Below are 26154 nucleotides of genomic sequence, written 5' to 3' on the forward strand. Positions count from 1 at the left end.
TCACACAATGGGCAGCCATGGTCAGTGAAAAGCATTTGTTTTCTGTTGCTGTTAGCTAACACTCTGGGTTTATTTAGCTTGCACTTCTACATTGCAATCTATCACTGAGGGAAGTCAGGGCATGAACTGAAGCAGAGGCCTTGGAGGAACACGGCTTACTGGGTTGCTCTTATGGCTTGCTCAGCCTGCTTTCTTAAACAGCCCAGGACCACCTGCAGTAGGCTGGGACCTTTGACATCAATCATCAACCAGGAAAATGCCCCCACAGACTTGCCTCATAGACATTCAGACCAGAGGCAATTCTTCTGGCATTTCCTCTTCCCGGATGACTCTAGCTTGTGTCAAGCTGAAGAAAACTATCCAGCATAACATGAAAGAAAGGTGCTGAAACAGACAAAACAAAACAACAACAAAACCACCACAGGATGATTTAAGAGAGTAGGGGAATCTCTTCAAAATTCTAATTTCTTGGTTAAGAATCCTGAAGATTAACATCTCTGGAATTAGCAAACACTGGTACAGTGCTTGAGACATTCTGCATACAGGTGGAACTGGGAAGGGGCAGGAGGGACAGTGTGGTCTATTTCCACTGCTGTGATAAAACGCCTTGATAAAAAGCAACTTAAAAGCCAGGCATGGAAGCACATGCTGCTAATCCCAGCAGAGGCAGATGCAGTAAAGTCTTACCGGCCCGCCAGGGCAATATCTGCCTCAAAACAAAACAAAACAAAACAAACAACAACAAAGAAAACCTTAAGAGAAGAAAGGGTTTGTTCCAGTTTGCAATTCTAGGTACAGTCTGATATGAAGAAAAAAAAAATGAAGGCAGCAAGAACTTCAATAGCCACAGCACATCCAACAGTGAAGAGCAGAGAGAAATGAATGCCCAGGTGCTCATGTGCCTGCTTGCACTCAACTGGACTTGACTACCTCTCATTCAGTTCAGGACCCCCTGACCAGAGAGTGGGGCCACCCACGCTGGGCTGGGTTTTCTCCAGTCATTTACATTAATTATGATTTGCCCACCAGCCAAAATTAGTGTAGACAATCCCTCAGTGAGACAGTCATTCCCAGGTGAATCTGGGCCCCAAACCAATCTATTGCTCAAAACAACCAGACAAAAGAAAGATGGCTTAGGCTCCATCCCAGAGGGGATAATTTGAAAGAATGGGTCTTTGCTTTGCCATTGCCCTATTACTATGGTTATAATAATAATTATAACCATATAATCGTCACTTGCCTACCCCATGGTCTTTGAGTAGTAATGTCTTCCTGGTTCTTGGTACCGTTCTGTGTTCATTTTTCTTTATTCCAGATCTTTTATTAAACTCTCCTCACATAGTATTTTTTTTTTTCTGTTTGCTGGTGAGCCTGACACAGAAACTAAAACTCCCTCATCCCTTTCTTGCCAGGGGTATCTGTTAATGTAGTTTCCTGTTTTTCTATTGGGTTTTGTGTTCTTTGCCTGTATAAAGTTCAAAGTTCTTTAAACTTTAGGAATATCATCCTTTTGTTTGTTATGTTTGGTTTTTTGAGGCAGGAGTCTCGCTGGATAGCCCAAGCTGTCCTAGAACTCACTCTGTAGACCAGGCTGGTCTTGAACTCACAGAGATCTACCTGTCTCTGCCTCCTTAGTGCTGGGATTAAAGGCATATGCTACCACACCTGGCAGGAATATCAACCTTTAATTTGTTGTGTATCTTACAAATATATTTGCTATTATTTGTTTATTTATTTATTTGGTTTTTTGAGGCAGGGCTCCTCTGTGTAGCCTTGGCTGTCCTGAATTCACTTTGTAGGCCAGGCTGGCTTTGAACTCACAGAGATCCGTCTGCCTCTGCTTCACCAAGTGCTGGGATTACAGGCATGCACCACCACGCCCAGCTTGCTGTTTATTTTTAAAATTTGTTTATGGTAACGTTTCAGTCATGTCAAATTTTTGTAATTGGATATTGTCAAATAGATCAGTGTTTTCCATTCTTGCCTCCAGAGTTTGAGACTTTCCCACACTGAAGTGAAAGAGGAAGTCTGCTTTCTTTTCATACTTGTATTGTCTACTATTTGATATTTAGATGTACGATTATCTGAACTTTAGTGTGGGATGCAAATGAATTTTATCTTCTTTCCAAATACATTGCTTAAGCAGCACTGCTTGCTTGCTTATTTTGAGGCACGGTCTCAAGCAGTCCAAGCTTCCCTGGACTTCACTATATTGCTAGGCATGGCTTTGAACTCCTGATCTCTCTTAGAATGCTCAGCTTTGCCGGCTGCTTTGAGCTGCCGCTTCTTCGTGTGGGTTCTGTCATGTGTATTTCTGTTTATGAGCGTATTTTTCCTCCTCCCTTGGTCTACTTGTCTATCACTGGCCAGCGACACTCTATCTCAATCATAAAGGCTTATGGTTTATTCCCACGTCTGACAGGGCCTCTGTCCTCCCACAGCCATGCTTTCTGAATGCTTCCCTGGATGGTTTTGAAAGCACTGGTTTTCCTATGAAAATTTAGCATCAACATCCACTGGGAAACATTGTTTTTGTTAGAATTGGATTTAAATGTTGAGTTAGAGACAACAATGCTTTCAATGCTTAATCATCCCATCTAAGAATAGGGAATGTCTTAAATATAGGAGCTTTGTAGCATACCTTAGCATTCAGCAAGGCTAGACTCTACAGTAAAAAGGTGCTACTTTTTTTTTTTTAATCATTCTCTTAACTACTCTTTCCTAACTTTCTCATATAAGGTGTAGTAACAATTTGCTTGGTTCTGTAGGAAATATAAAGAAAAATAAGAGAGAGCCTGAAGCTCTTCCAAGAGACCCAAGTTCGATTCTCAGCACCCACATCAAACAACTTACAATCTACCACCTGTGGCTCCCGCTCCAGGGAAGTCTGATGCCTCTGGCCTCCACAGGTATGTGCACTCATGTTCACATACTCACACACAGGCACACATCCACACACATAGTGAAATATAAAAAATAAATAAATAATCTAGGTACGGTGGCATACACTCTTAATCCCAGCCCTTGGGAGGCAAAAACAGGTGGATATCTGTGTATTCCAAGGCATCCAGGGCTAAATGGTCAGGTCCTGTCTCAAAATAAAAAAAATAATAATAATAATTATAATTAATAATAATAAAACAGTGCTATACATTTTCAATGGAGTTGCAATAAGCTAGCTTGGAGAGAATTAGTTATGTATTAGATGATAAAAAGTTATCATCACTCAAGTCTGATAACTTTAAACTAGATATTTCAAATGAACACACACACACACACACACACACACACACACACACACACACACACAATGGAACCTAAGAACATAATCCAAGTATTAGATTGGAAATGACGAATTTTATTCAGTTCGGCACTCATTTTGCAGATGTTCTATGTGCAAATCACGGTACAGGGTGGGTCTCAGGCTTCAACAAGACAACTGCCTACAGGGGGCAGCAAGCGCTTATGTAAATGAGTCCATCGAAGCTTCACAGCCTCTTCTAGGTGGTCAGCTCTCGGAGCCACAGAAACTAGAGTCTGAAATTACCCCTGAAATATCCACATTGGCTCACGACAGACAGGCAGCACAGCACTTCAGCACAGGCTGCTTCCTGAATTACTGTCCTCCAGGCATCCCAGTAGCCTTCAGGTGGACCCTCATTCCCCAAATCGTTCACAGGAGAAGGGAGGGTTGAGATGAAACGGTTCATTCATTCTGCCAGTACGTGTTGAGTCGCTTCTGTATGTGAAGACCTACTCCAACAACAGGAAAGAGGAAAGACCGCCTGGCTCCTTGCAGAGCTTCTCTTCCAGAGGCAGAGAGAAAAGACTAACTCGTTTAATGACATAACATAATTTAAGCTCACGATAAGGACCGTCAAAGAATAGGAAAGAGGGAGGCTCAAACTACCATTTTCGATAGAGGAGTGGGAGAAAGCCCTCCTGCAATAGTGCATTTGATCACACTTACATCCTGTGGGTAATTAAAGCACTTGCTGGTGGGCACAAACGCAAGACAACAAAAAACAGGGGACGTCTTCAGGCAAGGCTTTTGTTCACACTGGGAACATCTGGAAAGCAAGACGTATGGAGACCTGAGGGGTAGGGAAGGAAAAGGGGGAAGAGACAGGTTGGCCCATCAAGTAGGCACTCTTGGTGAAAGGAGCTTGGACTTTGTTTTGTCAAAAGGATGCCTGTTAGCAGGCATGAGGTGCTTGTGCATGACCTGCTGGATGCTTTACATCTGGCCGCTATGGACAAAATGGGCTGCGTTGAGGGTCAGAAGGAGGCTGCATTAGGAGTCATTGTGCTGCTCATACGAGAGATGGTGGGACCAAGAGCCTGGGTCTGCTGTGATGTGATGAAGAGATGGGAAGTTGATGAATGGAGGATGCTTTGGAGGGATAAATATAAAGTCTTGCTGGTGGGCTGAATTCTGGAGAGAAGGGAAGAAAAGAGCCAAAGACGGATAGACCTATAGATTTGGGTTTGAACCACAACAGAAGAAAGAAGCTTGGAGCAAAGACCAAGAGATGTCTATGGACTCCTTATTCAAGCATTTCTCACTGAGTTTTAACATCCCAGCATAAGCTATATTTTCTGTTTCTTTTTACCTCTCATTTCAATGAAGACTTGTTTTTAGGAAAACCTTTACAATGTATAAAAAGTTATACTAAGTGTTCATTTGATCCTTTCCCAAAGCTTCAAACACTAGCTTTCTATAACAATGATTAAAACAATTATTAGTGTTGAAATTAAAAGGTTGTTGTTGCAGGCCAGAGAGATGGCTCACTGGTTTAGAGTCCTGAGTTCAATTCTCAGTAACTACATGGTGGCTCACAACCATCTATTCTGGGATCTGATGCCCTCTTCTGGCATGCAGGTGTACATGCAGATAGAGCACTCATAAAACAAACAAACAAATAAATTTTAAAAATTTAAAGCTGTTGTTCTGGCTGCTCTTTCAGAGGACCTGGGTTCAATTCCCAGCACCCACATGGTAGCTCACAACTATCTGTAACTCCAGTTCCAGGTGATCTGACATCCTGACATATACATACATGTGAGCAAAACACCAATGCACATAAAATAAGTATATGGTGAATCATTAAAAAGTTGTTGGGTCTATCTAGTTGATCTATACTGTAATCAAGTAGAGAAAACAATGCTGGAAAACTCAGTCATTTCAGTCATTCATACTCCTGGGGCTAAGATTACCTTCTAACCAGCAGCATGTTCTTCTTTGCTTAACTGGTTGTCTGAGGCTCATCCTACACCCATGCCCTGGTGGGATCTCTGAATTAGGATCATAGCACCTTTTCTTGGCATCCATCACCCCCAACGCACTGCTCCAGGGACCTTCCCTATGTGTCTTACTGTGGTCTTCGGTTGTCTTTCTTGCCTATCATTTATTCCCAGAAGATGTCCCATAATTTCCTAGGTGCAACTGATCTTTTCGGCTTTGTGTAAAGTCTTCAAAACCAATAAAATTTCTTAAATGAGGCCTTCAATGAGTTAATGAGTAAGACATGCTTTCTGAGGCTTAGGTAAAAAGAACATCTTTACCTAATGTTTGGGTGAAATCAGTCAATCTGTTACTGGCTGAGTAAGCCTTGCTACCAATTTGTGGAAAAAAAGAAAACAAACACCAACAACACCAAGTCATGGTTGACAGAACAGGAGAAGATGTCTACAGCTGTTCTGCATCATAGATTAATTATTTTATATCTCATGGGGGAGGGGGAGGACAGTCAGATTGGGCCAGGTTTGAGTCATGCAAACTTTCGAACATGCTTATTTATTTATTTATTTAGTGTGTAGATGGGCACGTGCCAGGGTGTCATGTGAATCAGAAGACAACTGTAAGGAGCCAGTTCTCTCCTTCTACCATGTGGCTGCCTGGTCTTAATCGGGTCTTTAGGCTTCATGGCTAACACCTTTACTTGCTGAGCCATTTTACCAGACCTGTGATTTACATTTTTAAGCATGGAATACGTAAGTATTTTTTTTTCCCGAAAAATAAAAGAATTTTTCTCCTGTGAAAAATAATGCAAGTTTTATACTATAAAATATTTAAACACAAAAATACATTTTTTTTTCCCCTTTTGAGGCATGGTCTCATGTATCCCAGGCTGATCTCCAACTTGCTATGTATCCAAGGATTACCCTTCAATTTCTTCCTCCTACCTCCTCCTCTAGAGTTCTGGGATTATAGGCTTGCACCACCATACCCCATTTTCTGCAATGCAGGAAAATGCAATCCAACCCAAGCTAGACAAGTGCTCTACCAATGAAACTACTTTCCCAGCTAAGAAACTATGCAAAAGAAGAACAAATTAACTATAACCACTCAGAAACTGTTATTATATTTGTTTACATACTATAAAATATATGTTTGCGTCTATGTGTGTGTTTGTATATAAATCATCTTAAGAATCGTGAGTTAGTTCTACGTGATATTTTTTAAAATAACACTATTTTAAAGTCACAAGATCAATTTTAAAAAACCACGTTAAAAAATGATAGAGAATCTCTGTGAGTTCAAGGCCAGTTAGGGCTACTTGGCACGTTGACCCTGTCTCAATCTACAGCAAAACTCTTTTGAGTTATGGTAAAAAGTTGTTCAACATGACATAACAATTGTTTTCATTTTTCAGCATATCTTCTCTTTATTATCTCTTTATATATCTGTATTTATGATTGATATAAGCGATACCTGCTGTTACTAACATCGTGACTGGTATGATTGCAATAACAGGAAGAGAGGAGGAGTTGTTTTGCTGGGAGGCATAAAGCCCAGCCAAGTTCTGACTAAATACAAGACAATCAGTTACTCTGAGTCTCAGTTTCCTTAAGTATCTATATCTTGGACTGAATGAAACCCGAGCCTTTTCCAATTTTAAAATCCTGTCCAAGTCTTATTTTGGAATACAGGTAGTTACTGAGATGTGTTTGTTAAGATGCAAATTTCTACTTTCAAATATTTTTTCTGAAATATTCCTATTTTCAAGCTCAGGGAAAAAAATGGATCACATTCTGAAGGAAATTCAAAGGCTTTGAAGATAGGGACTATTTACAGAGACCAATTTGTTTCTGTGCATTATTTTAGCATGCAACTCTCCTCACTCCGAAGCCTCAGAGGCTCGGAGAAGTGGGGGTGGAGGAAGCCTATTACCATGGAGATGGATGAGAGCAAATGGTCACATCATCAAAAGCAAACTAGAAATGTACAAAGCTTTTGTGATGCTGATCCCTTTTCTTTTTTTAAGTAAGAAGAAGAAGAAGGGAAAAGGCACAAATAAAAGGACAGATCTCTCTCATTAAATCCAACACTAATTTAGTAATCAGTGTAATAAAGGTACCCTTGAAAGCCTGCTGTGAGGAAAACACAGTATGACAAAGAGGCACAAAAGGTTGCTGCCTGCCAGGTGTAATTTCCAGGTACTCCAAAGACATTTGGACTCCGTTCTCTCAGCTTTTCTTTACCAACTGGCCGTCTTCACGGTGGATTCAAACTATCCATTTAGTCACCCTTGTGTATTATCCAAATATTTTGAAGGAGAGAAGTTGCAGGAAAATAGCTCTTTATTTTATGATTCTGAAAAGACAACTTCAAAATTAAGTATGATGGGTCAAGAGTGAGTGTTACTGTGTTTTCCTCTTTATTACTTATCACTTTGGATAATCCAAAAACAGTTTTGATTGTGGGGTAAGAATTGAAGTAGGGTAAAAGTCCAAATATACAGGCATTTATTTCCAAATAAAGCCATCAATTGAACTGCTTGCACACATTATCTCTATTTATCATCTGTATCTATCTGTCTATCTGTCTATCTATCTATCTATCTATCTATCTATCTATCTATCTATCATCTATCTATCTGTCATTTATCTACTTTCTATCTATCTCTATCTGTATCTATCATCTCTCTCTATCATTTATTTATCTTTTTTCTACCTGTCTATCCGTACCTGGAATTGCTGTTACATCAGTCCATTAGTCTTACTCTGATGGAAACTGACAAAATAGTAGAGTTGGGAAAGTGTGGCTCTATAGCATAACTCAGAGTATATGCTTAGCACATGTGACAGCCCAAGTTCCCACCTGCTGGCTCATGCTCGAAGGCACACAAACACACACACACACACACACACACACACAAAGATGCACACACATATGGCATATACACTCACAAACACATACACACACTCATACAAACACATATCTATGCACACACATAGACATATGCACACACATACACAAATGCACAAACACACACATATAGACATGAATATATATACATATGCATACATACACATACTTACATGCACACACACATACAGACACACAGACACACATATATACACACAATGTGGACACACATACACATGCCCACATATATACACACAAAATTGAACGTACTATATTCGTTACTTTACTTGTGGTATGACGAAGAATCTGACAAAAATAAAATAATGGTTTATTTTGGCTCATTGTCTGGTGAGGAGGGCAAGATAGCAGGAGCAAGAGACAGCTGGTCATGTTTGATCCACAGCCAGGAAACAGAAAGTGATGGTTAGGTGTCTACATTACTGACTTGAAGCAAATTACTGAATCCGTAATCCACCAAAACATAAACAGGACTTTACTGACATTCTTGGGTATGAAAGATTAAAGTTCAAACAACATGTCTAATACTGAATGACATCAAAGAGCCCCTCCTTGAATGAATTAGTTTACAGATAAAATTTGTCCTTCTTCAGGTCTCAGAGACCTGGTGCTTCTTTTCTGATCTAAATTCTACTTGGATCACTCATACACAGAAGGACACTGTTCCTTCCAGAAGCCCAGTGCCTTATGAAAGGACACCCTCCTTTCAGCAATTGGGACAGGGGGTCCCAGAGACACCATAAACAGTACAGGCTGTTGCCATAGCTCTTCGTTACTCACCAGAACTTGGTGGTAAGACCTACATAGCTGAGTCACAAGACATGGAGAAATCAAGCTGACCTGGAAGCATCCTCCTTGCTGGCTAGCTTTCATGTTGCCAGAAGGTGCTTTGCAGGCTGACGGCAGAGGGAAGCCATCAGCAGTCTCCCCCAGCTGTAAACCCTGTGAGTTGCCTTGCTGCTATGACTGCTCATTCGTGCAGGAGTGGCATGAATGTTGTGGAGGCAAAGACTGCTTTCTCCTTGGACTTCAAGGAATCAAGCAATGGTGCCTGTAAGGGATGCCCCTGCGAGAAGACGTAACGAAAGCTGCCTTGACCCTGGAGGTTTGGTCTGAGGGCTCTGCAATGGACCTTTTCTCCAGATCTCATCTGGAGACAGCATACGGGTACCAGTCCACTTGTTAGGGAATGGGCTGAAGAACATGGTTTTTTTTTTTTTTGGGGGGGGGGTTATTCAGCATAGATGTCACCTATTTTATTTTTAAATAACTTATTTAATTGTATTTTATGTGGATTGGTGTGAGGATGTCAGATGCCTTGGAAATGGAGTTACAGACACTTTTGTGAGCTGCCATGTGGGTGCTGGGAATTGAACTCAGGTCCTTTGGAAGAGCAGCCAGTGCTCTTCACCACTGAGCCATCTCTCCAGGCCCCACTTATTTTATTTAAGGAAGAGGAAGGAGAGCAAAACACTGTGACCTAGAGGAGAATGCACAGAAGGATGAAGGAGACAACTTCTACTGTAGAAGACAGGAAACTGGCAGCCATCATAAGTACAAGCTTTATGTGTTATTAAAAGAGGAGAATGAAGCAAGATTGCTTCAGGATAAGCTAAAAATGCAATGCATTTGTGTGCTGGAGAGATGGCTCAGCAGTTAAGAGCACTGGCTGCTCTTCCAGAGGACCTGGTTCAATTCCCAGCACCCACATGGCAGCTCACAACTGTCCTGTTTCAGGGGATCAAACACCCTCACACTGACATACATGCAAGCAAAATACCAATGCACAGAAAAAAAAATTAAATGCAATGCATCGCTTTGTTCGGATGCTGTTAAGACTACCATTGACTGGACACTTATAAATTCAGAATATGTGTGCCCTGAGGCTTGTGTATGTTTCTGATAGTACAGGAGACCAGAAAACCCAAGACTGAGGCTCTAGTCTGATGGTATGAGAAGGATCCTTTAAGAAAGATGCTTCCGGAGCTGGGATGGCTTGGTGAAGAAGTGCCTGCCATGCAAGCACGAGGACATGATTTCAGATCCCCAGAACCAGTGTAAGAACTGAGCACAGTGGCATATGCTCGTAACTCTAGCACTGTAGGTGCTAGCACAGAGACAGGTGGCCATCCTGCCTACCCTGATCAGAGGAGCTTTAGTTTGATATGAGAGACCTGTGTCAAAATTACAGATGAAAGCCTGGTGCTGTGGCAAACGCCTGTAATCCCAACACTGGGGGAAGCAGAGGCAGGTGGATCTCTGAGAGTTCGAGGCCAGCCTAGTCTACAAAGTGAGTCCAGGACAGCCAAGGCCACACAAACAACAACAACAAACAAACAAATAAACAACATCAAAACATCAACAACAACAGATAGAGACCAGTGAAGGAAAGGCATCCAGCATCTACCCCTAGGCATATAGGATGTAATAGAAGATAAATCCAGACCTAATTGCAGCTGAGTGTGGTGGCACACCCCTTCAGTCCCAGCACTTAGGAGATGGAGTCAGGAAGATCAGGAGTTCACTGTGTGCATAGTGAGTCCAAGGCTACCGTGCTTCAAAACAACAAAACAAAAATCCGACAAACAAAACCAGATGCAGTTGTTATTAACTGTGAAGCTCGGGTTTTTTTTATCTTGATATTTGTAGTCTCGTTGAAAGGTACCTATTAATGTAAAGGTATCCTGGTGATTGTAAAGATGTAATTACTATAAGTGCCAAGCATTAACTCATCAGCCTCAAGAGGGTAGTAAAGAAACATGAAGGTCATGACTGAGCCGAGAGAGCTGATGGAGGTGTGGAGGCTGCCAGGGCAGAAAGACGTGCAAAGGCCCTGTGCCACAAATGAACTGGAATGTCAATGGCTTTGTAAATGGCTTCACTGAGTGGAGCAGACAGCTGAGCGGTGCGTGGTTTAAGTCGTTACTAGAGAAAAAGAAAAGAACCATGTGTGAATCTCATCAGGTTTTTGTTTGGAACCAGCTGCTGTGGTGTCATAGGAGAATGGGTAGGGTGGGGGATGGGCACTGAGGGTGGGTGCTGATGTTATTTTGCCCACCATTGCAGGGCTCTTCAGAGGGGAGCAGATGGAAGCTTAGACCAGGGGGAAGGAAAAGAAGTAACAAGTTAGCTGGATGATTGTGATACTTGCCTATAATCCCAACACTTGGGAGGCAGAGGCAAGTGGATCTCTGAGTTTGAGGCCAGCCTGTTCTACAGAGCAAATTCCAGGACAGCCTGGGTTAAAAAGAGAAACCCTGTCCCGAAAAACAAAAAACAAAACAATAAAGGAAGGAGGAGGAGGAGGAGGAGGAGGAGGAGGAGGAGGAGGAGGAGGAGGAGGAGGAGGAGGAAGAAGAAGAAGAAGAAGAAGAAGAAGAAGAAGAAGAAGAAGAAGAAACAGCAGCTTTGGCCAAACCAGCAAAACATGGCCTCCCCTGGTGTGGGGCAAGCTTCCAGAAGAGCTAAGCCCTAGCTGCTTTCGGTTCACAGCTTTCAGATATGGCACAGCAGTTTGAATGGAGGCATACCAAATAAACACCTGAATGACTTCCAGCTTTGTATGTATTTTTAAAGGAATGACGGGACAGGCAATTTTCCTAAACTAGAGTTCAATAGGGAAAATCAGCAGAAGCAGAGTGGGACGCATTCCTCAGGATTGTGGTTCTGCCTGATGACCACTAAGCACTGCCATTTCCAGAGACAAATTCCCAAGAACCCAATGGCCAAGGACCAAAGAAAGAGGCCTTGGAATCAGAGAGAGCCAGGAAGACAAACATGTTTCCTAATTTTGAAAACCAGAGCCCTGAGTGAGCAGGGGTCCACACTGTTTTTGTGAAAGTCGTTTTGCAGAATGGTAACTTCTGGCTTTGGCCACAGCATCTCTAAAGACAGTTTTGGGGACAAAGGGGCCAAGAAGGGGCTGTTTTAGAGCCATTAGCGGGCTCCCGTCCCCACAGTCCCATTAGCAGGCCTTATTAGACCAACTCAGACAAAGGGCAAAGACGCCCTAGTTAATGGAGGGTCTCCCATAATTACTGTGCTCAGCCGCTTCTTTTTGGGTCTGAATGGTCTTTAAATAATGTTTCTCTTGCTGTGGTCTCAGACAATGACCTAGCAGTCTGCTTTAAGCGGTGCCAATCCCATTAGCTAAAGAATAGCAGAGCTCTGTGTGTGTCTGCAGGCCAAGGAGGGAGGGAGAAAGAGAAGGAGGGAGGGAGAGAGGGACACAGAGAGGGAGGGAGACAGAGAGAGAGGGAATCAGGTATGTTTTCTCTCTCTTTCCTCACTTCTACCATGCAGAAGGGAGTGAAACACACTCTTGATTCCCGTGTCCGTTCTGAAAACAGCAAAGTCCTTCCTGTAAGCTGTTAAAGAAAATGCCTCCTTTTTTGTCCATTTCTCTGTAGAGTGTAGTCTTAGTTTTTATTTTATTTAAAAATTTTTAGTGTACAAAATAGTGTTTCATCATGACACCTTCACCCATTCTACTTTGCCTACATTTGCCCACGCCCCAGCAACCTTCCTCTATCTGTCCCCTTCCTCTCCACAAATTCATTTCTCCAATTTTATTTTCTTGGGTTTGTGCATGTTCGTGTGCTTGAATGTGTGCGTGCACCCACGTGTGTACACACATGTGTTGCTAAGCCAGATCCCATGAATAAGGGAAGACAAAAATGTTTGTCCTTCTGGGATTGGTTCGTTTTACTTGGCTGGATAATTTCCAGTTCTGTCCATTTTCTGTAGGATGTGATTAAACATGCCCCAGCCCCATGAGAACATTAAGCCTCCAAGTCAGTATGAACATAAAGTCACTCTGTAAATGTCTGGCATTTAGAACTGGACGATGCCAAAAGGCAAATGTTACAGACGAGAGTCCCAAGATCTTCAAACCTTCTCTTTTGTAGCCCTTTTTCCTATTTGTCACACTCTCCAATTCCCCATAATTGTTGCCATTCCTGCTCAGATGGAAAGGCATCCTGGGACTTGGGATCCCAGGAACCACACAGCTCTAAGAGGAAGCCTCCTCAGCAGATGCATTGCAGTCCTGGGGGAGGATATCCCTGGCTGTACTGGGATGCTACAGTGTTACAGCTCCTCTTTGCTGGTCCTAGTCTGATGAAAAGAACTGAATAAGGTAAAATTTCATGGGCTTTAGGGTAAGGGCCTGGAGTAGGGGTTAGGTCCTATGAAAAAGAAAAAGGGATTTCTCTCTACTGAGGGTACTGGAAGGGACAGTTTCCTGAGCAAGCACAGCAGACTGCAGTGTGCTGTTTAGGTCTCTAGCAGAGAGGACTCCTTGCTGCTTCTGCTGGGAGCACTGACAACAGATTTCACTCAGCAGTCAGCCTCTTCCACTTGTCACCTGCATAAAGTTGCCTTGTCCAAGGATATGTAGAGGCCCACTTCCAGTGACAGAGGGATGTGGGAAAATAATGTTCTGGCCATCTTAGGCAGGGCCATGCTGGAGCTAGCTTCTACTGACTCTCAGGGCCTGACTGTGAACATCAACTTGGTTCCTGTTCTGTGATGTGTATCTAGAAGTGGAAATCCAGCTATGTGTCTAGAGGTCGGATTGTTCGTGATATTTCACTAATCAAAAGCATAGTTTTTTTTTCTTATGTAGGGAGTCAGTTTGCCAGCAATCTACTGTTCTCTGGCTACTTAGAATCTTTGCCAAATGTCTGAAGGGCCCCTGTCTTGGACGTCTTTGTGGGGTTAGCTGAGGCTGTGGTTGGGCCTCGTGGCTATACCTTTCCCCCTGCTCAGTTCAATTTCCTTCCCTTTCTTGCATGCAGGCTGATTTCCTGTACAATAAGCTTTTTTTTTTTTTTCTGCTTTGGTCTCTGGGACATTCAACCTGCAAGAAAAACTTTTGAGGGTCTCAAAGTTTCTTTACACTCTTCATATTATGTAGACATTTTATCAGATTCTTGGATTTTTCCCAGAAGGAAACTGATAACATATCATTCAAAATGGTTTTGTTTTACATCAGTATTGAGGCACTTGTTAAAGGGCTTCCTCATTGATAGTGACTCATAATGACCCATGGTCCTCTACCTAGAGGACAAGGGATTTCTCTAGAAGGCATTAATTGATTAGTCACATTCAAATTACTTAGTCAAAGACTTTTTTTAAAAAAAAGATTTATTTATTTATTTATTACATTTATTGTGTTCTCCCTGCAAGCCAGAAGAGGGCACCAGATCTCATCATAGATGGTTGTGAGTCACCATGTGGTTGCTGGGAATTGAACCCAGAACCTCTGAAAGAACAGCCAGGGCTCTCAACCTCTGAGCCATCTCTCCAGCCCCCTAAAGACTTTTTCCTGTAATTTCTATAATTTATTGTTGAGCACTCTGGCTAAACGCGCTTTGTAAGTAGTAGTGGTAGAGAATCATTGAATATTTTGTTTTGCTGAAAATATTTTTCATTATAATTTCTTGATACCCAGTATTTGTAGTCACGATCGTCAAAAGACTTTGAAATATGAATGATCTACCCTGTTAACTAATTTGAAAGGATCCTGGCTATAATGTGAGGGCCGAGGCTTAGAGATACGATCCCAGTAAACAGGGTCAGGAATTAATAAAATACTCTGGTTCTAAATCTGAGGAAGTTTCTTAAAAAGAACTTTGGGGTCCATAGAAAGTTTATTGAGAGAAGCTAGTTACCAGACTTTAGGGGACTGTTTCAACATTTTAATGATGGGTATGGCCTTGGGGGTACCTACTGCTGGACAGCTCACTCACTTATACTCTAGAAAATTACTCTAGCTGGGCAGTGGTGGCTCATGCCTTTAATCTCAGTACTCAGGAGGAAGAGGCAGACAGATCTCTGAGTTTGAGGAGTGCCTGGTCTACAGAGTAGTTCCAGGACAGCCAATGAATGCTACACAGAGAAACCTTGTCTCAAACAAACAAATAAAAGAAAATTGCTATATTTGTGATCTGAATATTTGTCTTAGCTAGAGTTACTGTTGTGAAGAAACCTATGACCAAAACAAGCTGGGGAGGGAAGAGTTCATTTAGCTTACACTTCCATAGCACTGTTCATCATTGAAAGAAGCCAAGACAGGAACCCAAAAAGGCCTGAACCTGGAGACAGGAGCTGATACAGAGGCCATGGAGGAGTGCTGCTTACTAGATTGCTCCTCATGGCTTGCTCAACATTCTCTTTCTTATAGAACAGAAGACCAATAGCCCAGGGTGGAACCATCCATAATGGTCTGGTCTCTTCCAGATCAACCACTGAATAAGGAAATGCCTTCACAGCTTTGCAGATAGCCCAATCTTATAGAGGAAGCATTTTCTCATTTGAGGTTCCCTCCTTTCCAGCAACTCTGGTTGTGTCAAGCTGACATAAAACTAGCTAGCATAACGTATCCCAAATGCCTAAGGAAACAAGTGGATCATGTTATATTGGCTTCACTGAGCATTCTACTCATCTTCACTTGGGCATATTTTAAGGAATAGGATAAACGTATCTACTCTGCATACTTTAACTTATAAATAACCTTCACTTTTTTCTGATCTAGTTTAAATATTGTTTTAGAAATTTTGCTCATTATATAGTATCATAATCATTATTATCTGTGTGTGTGTGTGTGTTGTGTGTGTGTGTGTGCCCTGTGTGTTAGTGCATGCCATAGTATGCACATGGAGGTTAAAGGACAACTTATGGAGTTATTCTCTCCTTCCACCTTGCTGAGGCCGCTCTTCTTTCTGCTGTGCTGTGTTCTCTAGACTAGCCAGTCTGAAGGATTCTGGGAGATTCTCCTGCTCTACTTGCTTCTGAGTGTAGGAGTATTGGGATTACAGATGGAATCCCACTGAATCCAACTTTTTAAAGTGGATTTCAAGGATAAAACAGGTTGTCAGGCTTATGTGGCAAGAGCTGTTATCCACTAAACCATCTTGCTGGTCCTAAAATATTTTTTTGATGAGAGTTTTGTTTTAGTTTTTGAAAGACAGCACCACTTTATTCTATTGTGGGCTGTGCAGCATTTTATTAAATAAGGTATAAAAGTAAAAAAAAAAATAATGATATCTTCTTACATGTCATGTGGTATTTGGTTTTATTGCTTTGGGAGGGTTCTGGTAATAAAATTCAGGGCCTTCCACATGCTACCACTGAGCAACATGTGTTTGGGGTAAAAAAAGAAACAGTACTAGAAATGGAATCCAAGGCCTCATGCATGCTAAGCAAGTGCTCCTCTGTTGAGCCTTTAACAAATATTTACTGAGATTGTTTACTAAAACCATGGTAAATGGTATGTAAAATTTACACATAAATATGACAAAGCCCTGCCCTTTGGGAGACATGGAAGGGGATACATGGTGAAATTTTTTGTCAGGTATACACTCAATAAACCTGGAATAAATAAATAGGAAACAGCTAGTAACCAAGAGTGGTTTTTTTTTTTTTTTAAGTGTGTCTGGAATATGTGAAGAAAGAAGAATGTTGGAGATCCACCAGAAAATTTGGTCTATCAGTTAGTTACATTTCCAATAGTAAATGAACAAACGTTGAGTTTAATCATGGTGTAGTGAGAGGTCAGGCTAGGTCAGACTCAGGGAGATCTTGGGCCTCTGAGAAGGTTATTAGCTCTTTTTCTTAGGTTCCTACTCTCTCCAACCCCAAATCTCCACTGAGCCCTTGATGTTCACCTACTCCTACCCCGTCCAAACGTCTTCTTCACAAAGATATTCTCTATGTGATAGGAAAGATGGCCACCAGAAGCCACCAACCTGGATCTTTCCAGCCCTGTGACCCCGCAGGCAAGATCCGTTCCAGAATTTTAAATAACAAATTTCCAGGGAATGACTCTGCCTGGGTCACATGCTATTGTGGTTTGAATGTGTTTGGATACCTTCATGTGTTTGAACACCTAGTCCACAGCAGAAGGAAGGCTGTGAGGTGGGACCCAGCTTGAGAAAATGGGTCACTAGGGATGGGTCTTGAGGTCTCTTAGTCCCAGTCCTATTTGCTGTCCTCTCTCTGCTTCCTAACTGCATCTACAATGTGACTGGCTATCTCTTTCTTCTGCTGCCATGCTAGGTAGGCTCGATTCCCTTGAACTACAAAACAAAATAAATCCTTTCCCTATAAAGTTTTTTTTTTTTTTTTGGTCACTTTTTGCCCATAGCAAAGTAACTTCTACAAATGTCCAACTTTGGATCGACCACCATGAGCAAGATGAATGGACCATCAATAGTAGGATATGCCTAGCACTCATTACATTCTTATGTTGTGATTTCAAAGTAGGCACAGGTTCCCTAAGGAAGTGTGAGTGCTGAGTAGAGAAAAACAACAACAACAAAAGAGCTATTCCCAACAAGTAAGTGCCAACGGGGTTATGAGCTCTGAACTCTCTCGGCTAGTGTAAGTCCACTACAAATTTTGAAGTTAGAAAGTAGCTGTAGACAATGGTTGGACGAGATGGCTTTGACGTTTCTTTCTATTCTCTTATCAAAAACTATCCTGATTGCTTGAAGAGAGGCCTTCCTGGATGACAGGAAGCGGGCAGTGTAGGTAAAGATAGTGGCCCCTGAAGGCCCTGCTGTGGTGCAGGCTTCCGCTAGTCAGGGAGGCTGCCCAAACACAGCAGTAAGGAGAAGGTCTTGAATCTAAAACTTGCCCCCAACCGCAGTCTGTTAAAAATAATGAGGACGATGGTAGCAGACGGCCTTCGGATGCTGATGTGAATTTAACAATTTTGAATTTAGAAAATAAACAAACAAACAAAAACAAAATATTCCCAGATGATAACTAGCCCAGAAGCCAGCAGCTTCTCAGATGAGGTTATTATGGGTTCCCAGTGTTAGTGATAGGAAGTAAATTCAGTCGTCGTTTTGTAAACATGGATTTAAAAAAAAAAGTGTTTGAATTTGTTTTCTTCAATTTTAAGTTTTTACACTCTGAATTTGCTTTCAGTAATGAAGTTCAAGCACAAAAGATGCTGGGCTCATCTTTTTTATTTTATTTTACTTTTTTTAACTAGGGGAAAAGGTCTAACTGCTTATATTGTGCTTCTCGTTTCAGTGTCTTTTACTCTGCTGACTACAGACTATATTTTGGACGTTAGTCCTAAATTTGAAATTTTAAAGTATAATTACCATGTAGCAGATATTATGTTTGGGTGCTATATATTATAGATTTGATCCTTTACTCTTTAAGAATTTTACTTTCAAGCCAGGCGTGGTAGCACATGCCTGTAATCCCAGCACACTGGGAGGCAGGGGCAGGTGGATTGCTGTGAGTTCGAGGCCAGCCTGATCTACAAAGTGAGTCCAGGACAACCAAGGCTATACAGAGAAACCCTGTCTTGATAAGCAAAACACACAAAGAAACAAAAACAAAAAGAATTTGACTTTCAAAAAATATTATATATCCCATTTGAGTCCTAATTCTCTTCACTACTAAACAGCCTTTGGATGGGGCCGTTGAGATACACACATATATATATTTTTTTGTTCTGTTTTTGCTTTGTTTGTTTTGTTTTTTGAGACAGGGTTTCTCTGTGTAGCCCTGGCCATCCTGGAACTCACTCAACCAGGCTGGCTTCTAACTCACCGAGATCCACCTGCCTCTGTCTCCTGAGCGCTGGGATTAAGGGCAGGTGTCACCACCTCCTGGCTTGCTTTTGCTTTTGAGACAGATTTTGTCTCACATGTAGCTCTGGTTGGCCAGGAACTCTCCGTGTAGTCCAGGTTGGCCTCCAACTCACAGAGGTCTTCGTGTCTCTGCTTCCTGAGTAGTGCTAGTGCTGGGATTGAAGGTTTCCACCACCACACTCAGCCTTCCTTTTATTAGTCTTAATTGAGAAAATGACTGAGAACTGTGCTGTGGTGGAGAATTAAGGCTGGAAACTGGAAGATTTGCCTAACTGGAACAGCACCTCCTTGCCGAGTGGTCTGGTTACTGGGAGACCTCAGTAGAGGTGACCTCTTCACTCCCTCCCCCGCCTCCCCTCCCCCTCACGTCTTATCTGGGAAATCTACAGCCAGGTTAGAGACCTTCTCCCTCAACCACACCCGTGCACTTAACCAGAGATGGAAAGCTGTTTGTTCCTGCTTGTGGAAAGCATTATTTGTGAGAAGTTCTCTTAGCCAATGGCAACTGCAGATAGCTGACCCTACTCTGGTAGGTTCCAAGTGACAGTTTTAAGTATAAACATCCTTTTGGAGTTGGGAGGACCGGGGGGTGGGGTGGGGAGTAGAGGGGGGGCGGTGCAAAGCCTGAGATAAATGCTGTTTTGGAAACAATGAGATAAGGAGGTCAGGCCCCGCCCGCCCGCCTGCTCTGCCGGCTGGAGGGGACCGGTCCTCCCGGGCTGGAACCCTGAGTATCCGGGTCTGTCTGCCGGGCTGCCGCGGGGGAAGCTTTTGAGAGTGGGACCGGGAGAAGCTGCTTGTAAACAGAGCCGGGCCGGGATGGTCGGCGGCTGGAGCAGAACGGTTGTCAGAGAGGACAGCGGGCTGCCTGGGTCGGGGCGCTGTCGGGGGCCGGCCGCAGGCCGAGAGGGCGACGGGATCGAAGCCACGGTGAGCATCCGCTTCGCTGCGGCCTCGGGCGGGCTGGGCGGGGCGGGCGATGACACATCCCAGGAGCCCCCCGGGGTCGCGGGGGGTTCTTCCCACGCACTGCTTTCTGTTGTATTTCGCGCTGGGGAAAGCACTTCATTTGTGGGAGATGAGTGAGGGGTTAGTAGACGTGACCCGCTGTTTGTTTGTTTGTTTGTTTGTTTATTTATTTATTTATTTGTGAATCAAGTACACGTAAAATAGAAAGTAGTTGCAGAAGATGATGCTGTTCTCTGCGTTGTTTTTAGTAACCCCTCCCCAGCGATCATAGAAACCAAACCCCAGAAGAACCTTCAGCCTCGGAGAAATAACGACGATTGTTTTTTTCTGTTGACTCTGCTGCCCATGTTGAATGTATAGTAAATGACGCCACAGGACTACTGACAAATTGGTCTTGTGCGAAAAGCTTACTAAGCTAAAAAAACAAAAGCAAATACGTGATAAGGAGTTCTCAGGCCCACCCCTTAAGCTGAAAAAATTCTGCTGAGTTTGAATGAAAAATAGAGACTGGCTTATGTGTATAGTTTTTGAAGCAAGGTGCCTTTTATTTAACATGTTAAACAAATTGAGCTATGTTGTTGTAAACGTATTTTCTTTCTTTTTTCTTTGACCCATGGAACTAGAGAGAGAAATCTGTTTTTTTTTCTTTAAAATTTCAATAATCATAATAATTTGTGATTTGTACTTATTCAGCACTATAGAACAGTACACGTTAGAAGTGATTTCTTAAAATAAAACACTAAGTTTTTCTTTCATTTACTTCAAGAAAATACCTTAGCAAAATGAGATCTTTAAAGGTCAATAGACACATGATACCTTGGTAACATAATATAACTTTTAGCTAGGAGTCAAATATTAGGTTTAGTTAACAAGGAGAAGTGTGTAAATGTCATGCACCAGTGTCTGATGGTGTTTGTCTTTATAGTAAATACTTTCACAACTGCCATGATTCAAGCCTCAGCTTAAATTCTTGTTTGGTCACTTTTTCATTGTGTCATTCTGGGAAGTTTACTCAATTTTGTTGTTTCCTAATCTGTAGAAACAGAAGAATAGCCACCTCATCAAAGATTGAATGACGATTAAATATGTATGCTTTTTGAGATAGAGCTCTCTATGTGCCCCTGTCTATCCTGGGAATTGCTGTGTAGATCAGGCTAGCCTTGAACTCAGGGAGATCCACCTGCCTCTGCTGGAATGAAATGCATGTGCCACTGTGCCTGGCAACTTGATGTCTTCAAAGTGCCTGGAAAAAGTACCTAGAATAGGTATTTGTTGAATGTATTAAATAAAAAATTCCCCTATTGGAAATCAGATGGGTAATTCTCAAGTGTTTTGGGGGAGGGATGGTAGAGGTGGTTCTTGTTGGATGGGTAGAGGGTTTCAGTTTTGCAAGATGAAAAGACCAGTGGAGACTGGGGTGTACAATAATGATGGGCTTTTAGTACACTGAAGAATAGTTATGTTGGTAAATTTTATGTTTCGGATATTTCACTACAATTAAAATGTTTCGGTGTCAGTGTTCAAACATTATATACTCAGACTTTTTTATTACCACACATCAGCCTCACCTTCGGTTGCCTTTACTGCTGTGAAAGTGCAGTTTGTGGCACTTTAGTTAGTAGATTCATGGACTGAAGATTTATCATAAAGCTTACAAACAAATTATAAAACTAAGACTCTGGGACAGCCATAGTTCCAAAAGTGTCCTTCTGCCAACATTTTTAAGTCTATTCCCCAACACACCTGACTGTATTTTACATGACACACTTGAAATTAGAAGGGAGAGGTCATCAAGGTGGGTCTAATCTAATCTAATCTAAGTGAAGTGTATTGCTTTCTATGGCTGGGAAATCACAAGAAGACTCAGCATACTGGGGCTGATTTAAAGATGGATGGTACCATTGAGCAGGAGTTTAGGCAGCCTTGAGAAATTTGGAGGGCCTATAACTACCATGAGTGGCCCAACATGAAGCTACCAAAACCTGGTATTTTGCCAACAATCCAGGTAATCTGGATTATTTACCAGAATTTCTACATGGAAGCTGAGCATGGGCTGAGCCAAGACCTTAGTGACTATGAGATAAGAAATATTTTTTAAAGCGCCTAGAGTGTGAAAATTTGTTGTCATGATAGAAAAGTAATATAGAATCTAGCAGGAAAATGGACAAAATAAATAAATAAATACATACATAAAGAGAGTGTTCTTGTGTGGCTCTAGGATGTCCTCCAAGGCCTGTGTGTTAAAACCTTAGTCCCCGCAGAGGCGTTTTGAAAGGGGAGGGAGAAGTCTTTAGGGAATAGCAGCAAAGGGGGTTATTTGTCCTTCTGTTCTGTCCTTTTGCTCAGTGTCTCATAACTGAAGTGCTTTTCCTCGGCCATGCTGCCTGACCCTGATGCACTGCCCTGTCTCAGTCCCAGATGTACTGTGACCAACTGATCGTAGATGGCAAGCTCCAAGACTATGAGTCAAAGTGAACCCTTTGCAAGTGGGAATTTCATTACAGCCATAGAAAGCTAATGTACTCTTATAGGAATTAGAAGTAAAGAGCTAATACATTAAATTGAGTTCTTTTCTTTAATCAAAGAAGTGAACATGGAAGCAACAACAAGGTAATACTTCTCCAGATCTCAAATCACTAAAGATTTCAAAGAGTTCATTCTCATGTCAGATAGTATATTATGGAGCAGACATTCTCAAATACCACAAGAGGCAGACAGTTAGTACTTTTTTTTATTAATGTATTCATTTTACATCTTGATCGTAGTCCCAAAAGTACACTGACTGAATGTAAGAAGTCTCAGTGTAAAAGTAACTTTTATTCGCCTGATATAATAGTCATCTGGAAAGCTTACTTGCCTCTGTCTGCTGACCTTGCCCTAGTCTTGGAAGCTTCTAGCCTCCCAACAATCTAATCAAGGCCTAGAATGTTTTAAGCTTCTAAGACTTACTGCTTAAGCTCACCTTTTCTACTTCTTTCTGAACTCTTGCTGGCTGGTTCAACTCAGCTGTTCTGGCCTACACTCCTCTTCAAACTGAGTGATTTAAACTGGCTTCTTTCACCTCTGACAGAATTGCTCAGCGTGGCCACATACTAACTTTGGTAATGTGTTCTAAGCTTTTGGCTCCTTCTCATTCAACTCTGCCTCCATCTGTCTTCAACCTCTCTCTGCAAAACTGCCTCTTCTCCTTCATTCTCTGTGCTGCTCTGTTAAGTAGCTTCCCTTTCCTCTTGAGAGTTTCCTGTATCCTATTCTGTTAAACTTTCTCTAATTGGTCACTTTGTCTGCCACTCAATTAGACATCACTTTTAAAACATAGGTGCTTCCTTCTACAAACTAACTTTACCTTCATTGTTTGGGATTAAAGGTATGTAGATCTGCTTTCCTCTGTCTTCTGGGATTAAAGGTATGTACCACCACTGACCAGAGTATCTGTATTTCAGCCGGATCACAGAGACCTAGAAGGATGTGATCTCTTGCCGGAGAAGCCATGCTCTGAATTAAAATTTCTCTACATCTCAGCAATACTCCTACCCTTCAATTCTTTTTGAAGTTCAGAGGACCTTATGAGAATAGTTAAGTTCAACGTAATGCTGAATATGCCTTTATATAGAACAGAATTGGAAATATTCTAAATGCCCAATAGCGGGGGAATAGTCACATGTGGTTCTATCAAAAGACATGATATAATGCACATATCAAAAAGATATTATGAAGAATTTTGACAGTAGAAAAGGGTTCAGTGACTGCTACGTGGGAAAATGATAACAGAACTGTACCTACAGTACACTTTCAACTAACATATCTTCTTTTTCTCTTTCCTCTTCCTTCCTTTCTCTTTCTTCTTTGTCATACCCCCTGTTAGAGGGTAAATAAGAGTTTATCTTCCCTTTATTCTTTTTAAAACACTGAACAGTGTGCTTGTAGTACTTTTTTATAACCGCAAAGTTCAGTACATGCTTCAAAGTTGACTACATATAGCGAATACATTTTGAATTTAAAACATGTACTAACAATGGAAACAATAAAGTTCATAAATAATTTACGTAAAGAGCAGGAAGTTAGTTTTTTCAGAAAACAATAAATAATTCTGGAAAGATTATATGATGCTTCTTAGTAGGGTAATCAATGCAAACTTTCGTCAGAAGAACACTGAATGTGATATTGAAGTAATAGAAGGTGTATGGATGAAATTTTACTAAACTCCCGGTTCCTTTGTCTCTTTTCCTCTCCTGTTATAATTAATCCTCCCCTCTGCTAAGACAGGGCCTCATGATATAGCCTAGGTAGGCCTGGGACTTGTGTAGCCCAGGCTAGCTTTGAACTAGCAATCTTGTACAGCCACTCTGTCCTCAATGCTCTTCATGTCATCTGGGCTAGTGATCTTTCTTCCACCTAGCTTGAAGCTCTTGTTTTCTTTAAGATGAATGGATTTAGGTGTTAGGTTATACCTCATTGTAAAGCCAGGAATTAAGGGACTGAGGAATATGTAATCATTTGTATTCATTTGACATAAAGGAAAAGGAGCTTGTCATTAGGACTAGGAAAACCAAGCTAGATGGAGGCCAGTATGACCTTCACAGCAAGCATCCAAAGATTGTGTGTATTGAATACCAGATAGTAGACATACTGTGATCTCAGTGTGTAGCCCTTTCAAAAGACTTGAAATTAGGCCATGCATTTACATGTTTACAAAGCAGGCTGAGAGACTGATACTACTCTACTGGTTTCAGAAGATCTGATTTCAACCTAGAAAAGATTAGTTATGTAGGCCTTGTTAAGATTCTCTGTTTCTAGACAGTCCCCAGGGGCACCGGGCTATGGTTATCCCTTCTCTTTTCCAATGACTGGCCCCTCTTCTGTTTGATATCACCTTCTCCACACCTTCAGAACAGTACCAAATGTGTCAGTCATCACAGTGGCTCCTGGCTGCTTGCTGCCTTCCTTCATGGGGAACATTTACGCCCGGAAAGAAAAGGTATGGAGGAGTACCTGGCAAGGAATTGCTTTCTTTGTTTTCTTATTTTTTTTGGAATTGACTTCATATATGAATCATAGCATATGGACCATTAGGAGCCACATTGTGTTCTAGCTTAAAGTGCAAACCAAATAATTCAGAGACCTTAGTAACAAGCGTGATGAAAGTGGTCGCCAGTAACAAAGTCCATATATAATCTGCTCCTACCTCACTGGCTACTGTAGGTATAAAGAAAATACTAAAAAACCTTCATAACTTAATTTCCTGCAGACTATGCAGTAAAAACATGATTTGGTCAATGAGTGTCATTAATCTCGATGGCAAATAAGTTATGGGCAAAAATCAAAGTGAAAATAGTTTTATTTATTTTTGTTTTGTTGAGCTAGGTTCTCTCTATGTAGTCTAGGCTGTCCTGGGACTCTATGTAGAACAGGCTGGTCTTGACCTCGAAGAGATCCTCCTGTTTCTGCCTCCCACATTCTGGGATTAAGGACAGCAGCATGGCTGGCTGAGAGGCCATTTCATTGAGATGTCAAGCATCCTGTTTTTATTAACATTTTTCTTTGTTAATTTGAGCTCGGTTTCAAATTGAATTTCCTAGTTACATACAACATTCATGAGTGGGGTAGAGATTTATATGTATATCTAAATATCTTGAGTAGAGTAACTAGTTTATAATTCAGTACAAACTAAAGCTGCCTTGTTCTGTATTGTCCAGTTTACTTGTAGATAATTAGCTAATTGGGAAATGGGTAGACACACCCTTCACTGTGTGGTCTGGAGGTGTGATAATAACCTTGAATAAGACACACTCAGTCTTGTCTTCATGAAATTTACTGTTTGTTATGGGAGACTTATTTTTAATAAAATCCCAAATGTTTGATTTTTACCAATAAAGAAAGACTCAGGAGCCAGATGCTGGGGTGAAAGCCTGCTAGCTCAGAGAGGCAGAGAAAGCACCTAACTGATCTTCCTACTCAGTATATGTCCCAGAAGGAAAAGGCCCCTTTTTCCTCACACTGTCTTAAAAGCCCCTCAAACTGAATGTCCATCCTTTCTACTTCCTGTGAGTCTCTCTATCCTCTGGACTTCCTCTCACCCTCTATGGTTTTTTTCCTATGTTCACTCCCTGTCAACTGGTTGCTTGCTCCACCTCTTGACTTGTGGTTGACTTTATGAAAGCTCTTGGATTAAAAGTGTATGCTAGGGCTGAGATACACCACAACTAGAAATTGATTTTTCCAGTGCCCAATCTTGGGGTTCACTGTGTGATCAAATATCTTGCAGTGGGAGACATAAGAAAACAGGCTCTTGTAAAGTAATATCTGACTTAATAATGGAGGCAATCAGGATGCTATAGGGGAATGAATATAAGGTAGGTCCAAATGGGCCTGGGAAGTCAGGAAAAATGATTCCTTAGC

The 26154-nt window shown here is 41.7% G+C and overlaps 1 protein-coding gene across 1 annotated transcript in view; it reads left to right on the top strand.

The window, feature by feature from the left end:
• Nucleotides 1–19589: 19589 nt before the first annotated feature.
• The window catches only part of Plekhm3 (pleckstrin homology domain containing M3), a 163638-nt gene continuing 157073 nt past the window's right edge, over nt 19590–26154 (top strand). The window contains exon 1 of the mRNA XM_055616780.1: nt 19590–19716. The gene's annotated coding sequence lies outside the window, so the exon portion shown is untranslated. The remainder of the gene's footprint in view (nt 19717–26154) is intronic.

Source organism: Psammomys obesus, unplaced genomic scaffold (assembly GCF_907164565.1).
Source record: "Psammomys obesus unplaced genomic scaffold, mPsaObe1.curated_primary_1811, whole genome shotgun sequence".
NCBI classification, from domain to species: domain Eukaryota; kingdom Metazoa; phylum Chordata; class Mammalia; order Rodentia; family Muridae; genus Psammomys; species Psammomys obesus.